Genomic DNA, 13,451 nt, shown 5'->3' on the forward strand with positions numbered 1-13,451 from the left:
CACCCCCAGAGAGCCCAGGCTGTAAACCAAGGTTCTGGCAGATGTTGCTGTCTAGGATTCCCTTTGAACCACCATCTGTGCCCCCGATCACCCCCCCCACCTCTGTGTCACCTCCATGGCTGCCCCAGGTCTCCCAGGAAGCCAGTGCCCTGGAGGGCTCTGTGGAAGAGGTGGAGCGGCTGATCCAGAAGCATGGCACCTTCCAGAGGTGCTGAGCACACAGGACAGGGAGGTGATGGCCGGGACGGTCATGGGCATGACCCTGATAAGGCCGGGGTATCCAGACTGTTGGGGGAACACGGGTGAGGTGTGTATGCACACTGAACCTGCGCTGGTGGGTGAGGGATTACCAAGGAGCCAGGGGCTCCAATCCAGGTCTGGTGACCAAGCCGAGGTGCCCAAGCACCCAGAAGTGCATGGGGATGGGTTAGGCCACACTCTGGGGACCACAGAGGGCATTTGGATCTGCCCATATCACACGGCCCCTGCTTCCTTCTGCCCAGGAGCCTGGCCAACCCTCAACTGCAGAGATGAGGGGAGGCCCCCGGGACTTATAGTGAGGGCTATGGGCTGTGAGCCAGCCCCAGCAGGGGTACACTCGGTACTCAGGGCTGGGTCCACCTCCCACCTCCCACTATGCAGGAGGCTGTGCTGAGAGAACAGGCCAGGGTGCTGCAAGGCCCCTGGGTTCAGGGCCTGCTGGGCACGATACGTGAGCGGCCGGCTTGAGTGGAAGCCCTGGTAGAAGGTCAGTGACACAAGCTTCACACCTCTCTGATTACTGCCGGCTTTCTCAGGGCTGCTAGCCAGGTCAGAGGGCACCCCACCTGAACCCCATTTCACCTTTACAAGTGACCTTCAGCCCCACTAGGGGCCAAGGGGCGGCCTGCGGTGGAACGGGATGTGGAGAGTTTAATGGCTTTTCCAGGGGCAAAGCTAGGACTGGAGCCCAGGGCCCTTGATTCTCAGACCCGTGTGGACACCTGTCATCCTGATGGGCAGAGTAGACAGGGCCCCAGTGGTGGTTGAGGGGCACCCTCCACATGAGAACCCACCCATGGCCCCTGCCCAGCCACTTCCTAGATCTGAAGACGGATGGGCCTGGGCCCTGTCATCTTGGGTGAAAGAAAAATTATTGTGCTGTCCCTGAGCTTGGTCAGCATTTCACTGTTGGCAGAGCCCGAGGGGTAGACGGGGTCACCGCTTGGGACCAAGGCAGTATGAACATCAGGGCACTCATGTCCCCACCATCATACAGGACGGCGACTGGATCCAGGGGTGGGGCCAGCAGCTGGAATAGCCTGTCCCTCTTGGGGACCACAAAGAGAAGCTGATGCGGTTTCAGAAACACCTGGCCTATGAGACAGAGACCCCATGGAAGGGAGGCAGGAAGGGAATTGACAGGAAGAGCTGGGACCCCTGCTAGGTACTGGTTTTCCATCCAGCAGCCTTGTCCCCAACACCCGCAGTGTCACTGTGTAGACACTAATCAGACTCTGTCACCTGCCCGAGGCCAAGGCCAAGACCAGCCAGGAAGAAAGGATCGAAGAGAACCCTGGGCAGAAGGGCAGAGGCCAAGCCTGTAATGTGCCCGTCCTCCACAGGGTGCCCTTGCTAGTGTCCTGGACCTTGGGAAGGCTCTGGAGAGCATAGAGAGGCTGCTGCACAGACACGAGGCCTTGGAGCAGGAGATGGGCCTCCTCCACGTTCAGGGGCAGGTATGCCACTGGGTCTAGCATCGGGGCCAGGCCAGGGGACCTCTTCTGTGGGACGCTGCAGAGGAAGAGCTGAGCCAGTACACTCCCATGCCAGGGGCCTCTTGAGCACAACTTGATCCCCTTCTTTCAGCCTCCGGACATCCCCCATATCACGGAGCAGAAGGCAGCCCTCCTCTGCCAGAGAAGCCTGGGGTCAGCCCGCAGCCTCGGCCACAGGTGCCAACAGTTCATGGACAGCTGGCAACAGCTCCAGAGCAGAGCCCAGAAGTGGTATGGACACCCTTTGGGTCCATTTCTTCACTCCTGCCCCCCTTCAGCAATCAAGTCCCATGCATCTCCTTGACTCCTTGTTTTAGGGTACAAAAGAGACCTTCAGGACAAACAATGTAAAGAAAACATTGATCAAGTCTTAAAAGAGACCACAACCACACAATGACCCAGACACATCATACGTGAAACAAATCCAGGGAGACTCATATGTGTGTAAGAAAGAGGTCTACTGGCGATATCTAAAACAGATGGAATAGAGTTACCATATGACCAAGCAACCTCCCCCCCACTCTTACTGGGCAAGAAACAAAACAAGATCAGACATCTGTGCTCCAAAGTTCATTGGCACAGTTCACAATTGCAAGGAATTGGAAACAAGCCAAATTTCCATCACCTGACAATTGGATTAAAAAGCTGGGGTACCTCTACCAGCGGGGATCAATGATGTAATGTCACACCGGAAGTTCTTGGCGCTCCAGCATGGGCTCTGGGCTTCCTGCCTCGGAAGCGCTGCAGTCGGCAAGGCGGGAAGGTGAAGAGCTTCCCCAAGGATGACGCCTCCAAGCCTGTCCACCTGACGGCCTTCCTGGGCTACAAGGCCGGCATGACCCACATTGTGCGCGAGGTCGACAGGCCAGGCTCCAAGGTGAACAAGAAGGAAGTGGTGGAGGCCGTGACCATCATGGAGACCCCTCCCATGTTGGTGGTGGGCATCGTGGGCTATGTGGAGACACCTCGCGGCCTCCGGACCTTCAAGACGGTCTTTGCGGAACACATCAGTGACGACGAGTGCAAGCCGCGGTTCTACAAGAACTGGCACTAGTCGAAGAAGAAGGCTTTCACCAAGTACTGCAAGAAGTGACAGGATGACAAGGGTAATAAGCAGCTCGAGAAAAACTTTAGCAGCATGAAGAAGTCCTGCACGGTCATGCGCGCCATCGCACATACCCAGACGCGCCTGCACCTCCTGCGCCAGGAGAAGGCGCAACTGACGGAGATGCAGGTGAACGGGGGCTCCGTGGCTGAGAAGCTGGACTGGGCCCGAGAGAAGCTGGTGCCAGTGAACCAGGTGTTCGGGCAGGATGAAATGATCGACATCACGGGGGTAACCAAGGGCAAAGGCTACAAAGGGGTCACCAGTCGTTGGCACACCAAGAAGCTGCCCCGAAAGACCCACCGACGGTTGCGCAAGGTGGCTTGTATCGGGGTCTGGCATCCCGGCCGGGTGGCCTTCTCGATGGCCCACGCTGTGTAGAAAGGCTACCACCAGTGCACAGAGATCAACAAGATCTATAAGATTTGCCAGGGCTACCTCATCAAGGACGGCAAGCTTATCAAGAACAACGCCTCCACCGACTACGATCTCTGTGACAAGAGCAACAACGCCCTGGGCGACTTTGTCCACTACGGGGAAGTGATCAATGACTTTGTCATGCTCAAGGGCTGCATGGTGGGCACCAAGAAGCGAGTGCTCACTCTGCACAAGTCCCTGCTGGTGCAGAACAAGCGCCGTGCCCTGGAGAAGATCGACCTCAAGTTCATCGACACCACTTCCAAGTTGGGCCATGGCCGTTTCCAGACCGTGGAAGAGAAAAAAGCTTTCATGGGACCACTCAAGAAAGACCGGATTGCCAAGGAGGTAGGCGCATAACAGATGGTACAGCTGGTGGGATCAGAATAAAGACTTCTTTTTAAGTGGGGGGAAAAAACTGTGGTACATACATACAATGGAGTACTACGCATCACTAAAAAGTAGTGATGAAAGTTTGAAGCACATCACTGCATGGGAAGAACTGGAGGAAAGCATGCTAAGTGAAGTAAATCAAGCACAAAATGACAAGTACACATTGAGTCCACGGAGGTAAGCTTTAAAAAAAATGCGAAAGGGACATAGCGGAAAAGCTACTGTATTAACATTACTGGGTTCCTGGGGTGAGGACCAGGAAATATGGCAGGGACCAGACCAAATTCAGGGATACACATGGTAGACAGATAAAAAGAGGCGGGGAAAGGAAAAGTAATAATAATAATAAATAAATGGGTAGCGGGGTCACAGGGCACTAACCCGTCCAAGGGTGCCACCGTGAACCCGTATATCTCCGATCTGCCTGCCTCTGTGCCTTTGCCTGTGCTCACCCTTTCTCTACTTGGCTCGGTCCTACACTTGTTCTTTTGTGTCTGTCTTATGTCATTACCAGCAGCCCTGCTGGCGTAGTGGTTACGAATTGGACTGTGATCTGCAAGACCGGCAGTTCAAGTCCACCAGCTGCGCCTTGTGAGAAAGATGAAGCTTTCTATGTCTGTAAAAGAGTTACCATCCCCGGAACCCGTGGGGGCAGTTCCACTCTGCCCTTTAGGGTTACCATGAGTCAGAGTTGACTGGATGGCAGTGAGTTGGGAATTTTATTTATTTAATTCCCAGCATGTCTTTTCAAGGTTCATTTGTGACCTGACATATATCCCCCTATTTTAATGAAAGGACACCACTCTGTTCTAGAACTCGAACTCACTGACTTGATCCATCCATCTGTCCACGACTTAAAGGCGGCTTCCACCTTTGGCTTTCGTAACTATAATGCAGTGATGTCCATAATTTAAAAGAAAACGTTTTGACATGATGTTTTTAGGGGACACAGTGAGACCAGAGCATTTGTCCCTGCTGGTGAAGGGACTGGAGGTCAATCCTTTTTTTTCCTTCTTTTTTAAGTGTCTCTATTCCCATCTACAAAAGATGGGCCCCAATCAGGACTGTATATGGTTTCTCTCCTTGAAACAAAAAAATCCATTGTTGTACCCATTACATAGAGGGGGGAACGAAGCTTACAAGCTAGTGCCCAGAACCAACACCCACAAGGCTGGTGGCTGGAGGAGGTCTGTGTGCCCACTGTGGCTGCAGGAGGGACAGAGGGGCCTGCAGGGGGGCCACTGGGCCTCAGAGACCTTCCAGGCGAGGCTACAGGAACTGCAGCAGCTCTGGGGCGAGCTGAGGGCCAACTGTAGGAGGAAAGAGACCACGCTCCAGGAGGCCTGCAAGGTGGGACTGTGCACGCCCTGGGCCAGGTTGGATGGGACCCCAGGTTGCCCAGTGCCCACTGATCACCCCACTTCCTGTCCCAGGCCCTGCATACGGGGGAGCATCTGGGAGCTGGAGAGCTGGCTGCATCCTGTGGAGGGGGAGCTGCGAGTCCCTGGCAGTGGATAGGACCGTCCTGGGGTGGATGAGCTCCAACTGGGGGCAAACAAGACTCGTTTCAAACACCAGCTCTGTCTCCTCTAAGGTCCCGTGTACAACTTCGACAACACAACACAACATTGGGTCCTGCTGGGTCCCCATTAGCATCTGGGAGGAAGGCTATTTATTACAGGGAATCCTACCTTGGTCCCTTGGTGTTAATTGCAGACTCACTGGGTGACGGATTGTATCTGACACGCACCACGTTTGCCGCAGCAAACACCAACACTTTGTCAAACTCCGTTTGGTATTGCTCCATCCCTCCATTATTCTCCCTAATGACAAAAATAATTAACACATTCATATAAAAGCACAGGATGAGGAAAGCTTTAATTTATGCATCTAGTTCAGGGTCATCCCTCTTATCAATATATGACAATCTAATGAGGCTTAATTAAAAAGTAGCAGTGAAGCAATTTAGGAAACTGAGGGATTGTCATGAGTCCTGGTTGTGACAGCATGTTTTGTGCACCATGGAAGATAACAGATTTGTCTTCTGTGGTATCTCATATCCATCATCCCCAAACTACCTGCTCTTAGGGGTAGAGAGAGAGAGCTTGTCTTTGAAAAAAGTGCCTGGGTTTGGTAGCTGCTCACAGGATGGCAGGTGTAATGTATTATGAGAACTTAACAAGGCTCTGAGAAGATGGCTATTGGAAGGTCTGGGTGGAGGGCAAGGTCATGGCCCTGAAGGATTCAGGATCCAGAAGTCAAGTCAGAACCGGATGCCAGAGACTTTCTCAATCCAGCCCTCTTTGCCCCTCCCCTAAGGCCAATACATTTCTAAGGGTTATGGATTCTACTTCAGAATCTTTCTCAAACCCAGGGCCCTCTTCACCATTGTTGTCTAAACCTGGTCACCTCTTGCCTTATAAATAAAAATATGGCTTTATTGTAAGTCTGGGTCTGTTAGGTTTCTCGGGTGGGAAATGTCTCAGTCTTTGGCTACACACTGGAAAGAAATTCACAACAAAGCCTGGTTGGTAATCCGAGTGGGTTTATATACATGAGAGAAGAAGGTTCCGGCGTTACACTAAACTGAACACGGGCACCCTCATGACACTGCACACCCAGCCCTGCTGAGTGGAAGGCAGAGAAGCAGCTGAAGGGAAGGGGGTGTGGTCTCCAGATTCCAGCCTTTTAAGGGCTTTCAGCTGGGAGGCGTCAATTAAGCTCTCCTGGCTTGGGCTTAGCCCGCATTGGCTTCCAACCTCCCATAGGGGGCCCCGTAAGCATGCAGAGGAACAACCCCTTGTCTTGCTACCTAACCGGTCTACATTCCTGCATGGCTACATTGAGATGGAACTAGCCCCTTTAGACAGCCTGTGTGGGTCACCAGGAGACACGGGCCCCAGTGTTACCTATGACCACCTTAAACCTTAAACTACTGTTGGAGTTTATATTACCTGTGTGGGTATGTGGGCATGGGACGTTTCCATGCCAGAGACCTGAAGTTACACAAATAGGCATCCAGAACAGAACTCATACAGGCTCTAATAAGATGCTCAGGTGCTTCTCGCTAGGATGAGAATTTAACAAAGTGTGTGAGCAGTTCAGATCTTGTAAAGGAGAACAGGTCAGTAGGGTATCCAGAGAAGAGAGCAAAGGTCAGGGGAAAGGGAGGGGGCCCACAGACATCTGTGCTCTGTGTTTGGCCACAAGACAAGAAACCGGGTCTCCATGCAAAAGAAAGCAGAACAGCAAGTCCCTCAGAATTACGACATTTTAAAACATGACCTATACAACACTCGGCTCTGGGAGGCGCCTTGGAACCATAAAAGCCCTAAAAGAGGGACAAGGAGGAAGCCCAAGTCTTTGATTTTCCCTGCTGTGCTTTCAGTGTTGAAATGTCTGTGCACGGAGTCTTTGAAATTTCAGAATCAGAGAGTGGATTCACAAGCCAAGCTCCTGCTTTATTCTTCAATGCATTTTGGCCCAGCTTCTCCTTGGTGAGACATGTAACAGAAATTCTGGACTTAGGAGCCACTTGGTCCTTGGACACTAGGATATTTCAGTGGAATCTGAAACAGTGCTCTAACCACCAGCTGGACTGGCCTAGGAAGCCCAAGTATTCAGTCTCCCAAACACCAACCTCCCGTTGCTCTTCATCTGCCTCCACCTTGTTCAGCTTTAGTGTTGTCCATGGAAGCGTTTGGCACCCATCTGATGCTTCGGAACCCAGAAAGGAGGAAAGGTAAAACTGGGATTCAAATGAAACAGACTTAAGCAGGACCATAGCCAAGATGTGCACAGGGCTCCTCGCAGCATTTGTCACCTTCATTTCCCTCTTCGGACTCAGACGTGGCAAGGTTCAGAAACAAGCTTTACCAGAAAGAACAGCTGTGAACCCAGCCTGCTTCCAAGTGAGAAAAAGCCCTTTACACATGAGTTCCTGAGGTCAGCCCAGCCCTGTGCGTCCCCACCCCTCCCAGAGTCCCCGGCTCTCTGGCGAAGCATTAAAGCAAGTGGAAGCAGAGATTTGCTCAGAATAAAAAATCATTTTTCACAATAGCACGGCATGTTCTGGACGGCAATCACAGCTGCACAAACCATATCCGTCCTCCAGCCATAATGTTGGCGCCTCAGTGACCACGCACATATATTGTGTGGCGAGACTCAGAGCCTATTCCATTTGTGGTCAATTGTTTCCTCCCTCTCCATACTTTGCACTTAGGAGACATGCTCTCTGGAGGTGGTTGAGGCTTGTCTTGTCACCAATAATCATCTCCTACCCCTTCCTTTACAATCACTAATTTGATGTGTTCACTCAAAGAAATGCCAATAATATGAGCTTTCAGAGGAGAGCTCCTAGAGCTCCTAGAGCTCCCCCAGACAACAAGGAGTCTGAGAGTCACCGTCATTATCCTGATCTGGGAGGGGGCACTAGTGTTCCGGAAGCTGGGGATCCGTCACTGCCTGCCCACCGCACAGACAGAGCAGGTGCTGGTTATAATTGCTTCTAGACGTCCTGCCATGCTGAGTTGAAAGTCAAACCCATAAACGCTGCCCGACTACAATAAAACTGGAGTACACAGACATTTCTGCATCATTGCTGGCTGAAAATATACTGAGTGGAGTTGGATGAGATGGCAGCAAGTGCCTAAGGAGGGGATGCTGTGGGAACACCAACAAGATGACTGTCAGTAGCCGTTTCCTCTTCTCGTCTGCTTTCCCCCTCCCCTATCTTTCAGGACCAAAAGTCATGACAAATATGTAAGGAAAGAAATTTGTTCATTTTTAAAGGAGTATCCCACCCCACCCCACCGCACCACCATCCACCTCTGGTCTCCTTTGAGCAAGTCAGTAGAACTTTTTTTTTTTTTTAAACCTGGCTTCTACTATGGCAATTTCCGGAGTTGCTATGTGGCTGTGTTTAAAAGTCGCCTTTGGGATCCAGAGCACAATCCTAGTCACAAAGGCATTCTCCCAGTCCCAAATAGCAATGCGACCTCATTTCAGGAGGTTGTTCTTGTTTATGTAGACCCAGGCAGGAGTTCAAGCTGTTGATCTTGACCGTGGTTGTCGAGTCAGCCTCTCATGGGCACCTCATGGGAAGCGGAGCAAACTATGCCAGTCTGTGCTATCACCGGGGCTGGGAAGGAAGCCAACCATGGCGGGCCATAGGTCGATGTGTGGATGGAGATGATCAGGTCTTTCGTCCTTATTCTATTTCAGTCTGGAAACATCACTGAAGCCTGCTCAGTGTCATAGCAACACACAAACTTTCACTGACAGTCTGGGGCACATTGGCTGCAAATCGAACCCGGGTATCCCCGGTGAAAGACGATGAGAGATCTACCATTGCAGCACCGTGTCCCTCACCTCAAACCAGGGCAGTCATTTCCCACAGATCTACCAGAGGTCAAACCAGACCACAATGCAGGATGACTGAGATTGCCACCAGAATCTGATACTGATGCAGAAAAAAACCTAACTACCATTTTATTGACTCCCACTCATACCGGCCCAATAGGACAAAGAACTGCCCCTTTGGGGTTTTGAGACTTTAAATCCTTACAGTAGCGGTTCTCAACCTGTGGGTCGCGACCCCTCTGGGGATCAAATAACCCTTTCACAGGGGTCAACCAATTCATAACAATAGCAAAATTACAGTTATGAAGTAGCAATGAAAATAATTTTATGGTTGCAGGGGTCCACAACATGAAATGTATTAAAGGGTGGGGCATTATGAAGGTTGAGAACCACTGCCTTACAGAAATAGACAACCTCATATTTCTCCCACGGACGGGCTAGTCAGTTCAAACCCCCGACCTTGCGATTAGCAGCTTAATGCACAGTCCACTACACCACCTGGGCTCCTAATGCTATAATAAGAGGTACTATTGTTAGATCTCTCCTGGGAGAGATATACCTCAGGCCTTGGCTTCGCGCGAGAATGAATTCACTTCGAAGCCTGGATTGTGATCCAAGTGAGTTTTTTGAGAGAAGAAGTTTCAGGTTTACACAGGCACCTCAGGGCCCCTCACGGGACACAGCCTACCTAGAAGCTGCTGGAGAGAAAATCACTCAGTGGGCTCCGGGATCCTGCCTTTTTTCTTTTTTTAAAAAATCGTTTTATTAGGGCTCATACAACTCTTATCACAATCCATATATACATCAATTGTGTAAAGCACATTTGTACATTCATTGCCCTCGTTATTTTCAAAACATTTGCTCTCCACTTAAGCCCCTGGCATCAAGTCCTCATTTTACCCCTCCCTCCCCGCTCCCCCATCCATCAAGAAACCTTGATAATTTGTGAGTGGTGATACTGAGAGGGTTGTGGGAGGGGGGATTGGAAAGAGGGAACTGATTACAAGTATCTACATGTGACCTCCTCCCTGGGGGACAGACAACAGAAAAGTGGGCAAAGGGAGACATCGGAGCGGGCAAGATCCTGCCTTTTCAATTCCTCCATAGGGAGGCATGGTTGATGGTCATGGTCAACCCCAATGGCTAGATTGAATTCACCTGGCCCAGATGGGCCAATCCAGGTGTAATGCCCACCTAGGTGTACCACCCCTTCCTAGCCGGAAGTTTGAACCTGAGCATATGTAATGGATGACCCAGTCCCTATGCTAAACCACCTAATAGTATTTGCAAGTTGCCAAGCACCGTTCTAAGCTTTTTGTGTATAATAATTCAATTATTCCACTTAACAAGCCTATGTGTGGACGCTATTCTGGCCTCATTTTACAGATAAAAAATCAGTGGCACAGGATGATAAAGTCATGAGCCTAGGACCACACAGTGAGGAAGTGGGAAGGAGAGATTTGGACCCAGGCTGCAGAGCCCATGCCTTGGGTGCCTACAGCTGCCATGTAGGACACAGAAAAGCATGGAGCAGACTCGGCATAAGACATTAGGGAGTTGGGAAGACTTTAGCATGAATGTATGTGCTATGACTTCATGAGAGTAGCTGCTACTCAGATCCAGAAGAGAATACAAGCCTTTTGCAAAAATTATGTTTGCCAAGAGAGGGTGAAAACTGCATCTTGTGCGAAATCCCCCCAACCTGCACATGTGCATAGCTATTTCAGAAGATTCCAAACAATGTGTGCTGTGCGGCAAACCAAACTGAGCTCAGGGGGAGCTGGTCTGTGGGTTATGTTAGCCAGAAAGTGAGCAGTTTGAACTCACCAGCCACCACTCCAAGGGAGAAAGAGGAGGCTTTCTGCTTCCATGGACTTACAGTCTTCGAAGTGGCAGGGAACATTTCCATGCGTCCTATGATTAGGATCTCAGAGGGTGAGGGTGGAGTTGGTTGAGACCTGTCTTCAGGGCATTTCCCAGAAGGGCTTCCTGCAGTGGCTCTGCATTCAGGAATGTCTGATAACCTTGAGGGCAGGAAAGTCCTAAACACACTCGGACAGTGGTTCTCAACATTCCTAATACAGGTCCTCTTGTTGTGGTGATGCCCACCTCCCCCAACCATTAAATGATTTTATTGCTACTTCATTACTGTAATTTTGCTACAGTTATGAATTGGTTGAGCCCTGTGAAAGGGTCATATGAATCCCAAAGGGGTCGCAACCCACAGGTTGAGAACCACTGCACTAAGGGTTCCCCTCCCAGGCAGCCCTACCAGTGTGTGGTGTGCATAGTTCTGTGAGGTGAGAGAAATGGACTTAGTGTCTGGTGCTGGTGACAGTTGATGTGGGTGGGCTTTCTCCCTATGTCAAATCCCTCTGGAGCCATTTGTCACCACAACAGAGGGAGCCATGCACAAAAAAGCAAGAAGAGGATGCAGCACAGCAGGACAGCAAGCAGAACAATGATTGAATAAGCACAATTCACTTCAATCATGAATCGGGTGCCCTTGAGATGTGAGGAAGACCCCAGTCTTGTGACATTAGATCAGGTTTAGGGATTGAGTGAAGGGACCACTCTTGGCTCCCCTCAGCCCCTATTTTGCTTTCCCATTGACCCTGACCCTTGCATCGTGATTGGTCCTTATTCCAACATGATGGTTGGTTTAATAACCACGGCATATGGGAATGTGTTAGTCGATAGGTTATACAGGCACAGCCTCTGGAATGGGTAAGTGAGGAGGCGATTTGGGCTCGCTCATGCAGACCTCTAGTTGTCCTTGACATGACTGGTAGAATGGATCATGTGAAGTGATTTGAGATTGGCGTTGAGATCTGATAGGTCATGCAGACTTCTAGCTGATCCTGGCAGTACCCTATTTTAAGGAAACAGAATGTTTGGCGTTTAAGTCGTATTTGAGCTTAAATTTTGAGCAATAGGCTGTGGCTCACAGTGAGAGTCTATGTGGAGACCCTACATCCATTTTGAGGGGCCACAGATTCAGCCGCCATTGAGTTCTTTCCTACTGCTGACTGGCAGTGGAAAGCTTGTCCCTCAGGCAATGTGCTTGCGTCCACTCCCCGGGCCAGACTAAACGATATACGGTAGTGTGCACATCCCAATGAAGGTTCCGCTCATTCTCTCACAGGCCCTCCTGAAACTCCATGAATTGATCTGTCTTCAGTCACAATTTTGTGACAAAGTTGTTTGTTTTCTATGTCTTATTTAAGTATTCAGGAGCCCAGGTGGTAATGTTGGATAGTGTTGGACTATTAAGAGCAAGGTCGCTGGTTCAAAGCCACTAGTCATTCCACAGGAAAAAGATGAGGTTATTGCTTCCTGTAAAGGTAGCAACTTCAGGATCCCTACACAGAGTCACTATGAGTCAGAGTCAGCAGGACAGAATGGGTGTCATTTTATTTAAGTCACCGTGGCTGTGGGTCCTTCTGACACCATTGTGGCCTCATGCGGATGATCTCCTTCATCCAGAACAGAAGTTTGTGCCTTTTTCTTGTGTAAAACTTAGCAAAGGAGTTGAATTGGGGGTCTTTTCCCCCTAAAAACAAAGTAAATACATAAATAGAAACGAGACTATGGTACTAATAACCAGTTGGAGAGTTGAGAGAGCTGAACTCTCAATCCTGATAGAAACCCATTGTGACTGAGCACCTGCTCAAGGTCGTACACAGCCTATGAGGTTGAGCCTATGTGTTGGGGAGTAATTGTGTACATAAAGTTAACAATTTATCTTTCTAAAGATTCTGTCTAAAACTTACTTTAAATAATAAGTTTTCCCCTGGGCTAGGTAAAGTTCAGGGAGTTTAACCCCCTAGTATCCATCCCCTCTCAGCATTCATCATGTTAGGCCAGAGGAGGAAAATCACACCCACTACCCAGGGAGCACTGCTTCCAAAAGCACATTGCCTGTGCCGGTGGTAGATGGGAGGTACCCGGACCAGAAATGCTGACAGAGTGGAACCAGAGAGCTCAGCCCCCAGCTTCCCGAGGGAGCAGCTGTGATGGTTCACTTCTGGATGAATATGTTTAAGCAAAGGCCAAGGGCATGACTTGGGCAGCACAAAAAGCAGATGTGCAGAGGTTGTTCACTGCATTCCAGAAGTTCACACACTCTCCGGAGGCTCCTTGGCTCAATGTCAGGAAGTCATTGGTGGCTTCCACCTTCAATCCCAAAAGGTCACTGCCGTGCAGTGGATTCCAACCACAGTGACCCTATATGGAGTGTTCAAGACTGTAAATCTTCATGGGAGCCAGCAGTCTCATTGTCCCCCTTGGGACAGGGAGCTAGCAGCCCGTTTTGCCACCAGGGCTCCTTCCTCTCTAATTCTGGATCCAGTCCCTCCGATATCCTGCCCTGCCCTTGTCTAGGCTTCTTAAATGCGTTCCACGCAGCTTATGTTAGT

This window comes from Tenrec ecaudatus, chromosome 1 (genome assembly GCF_050624435.1).
Source record: "Tenrec ecaudatus isolate mTenEca1 chromosome 1, mTenEca1.hap1, whole genome shotgun sequence".
In the NCBI taxonomy this organism is placed as follows: domain Eukaryota; kingdom Metazoa; phylum Chordata; class Mammalia; order Afrosoricida; family Tenrecidae; genus Tenrec; species Tenrec ecaudatus.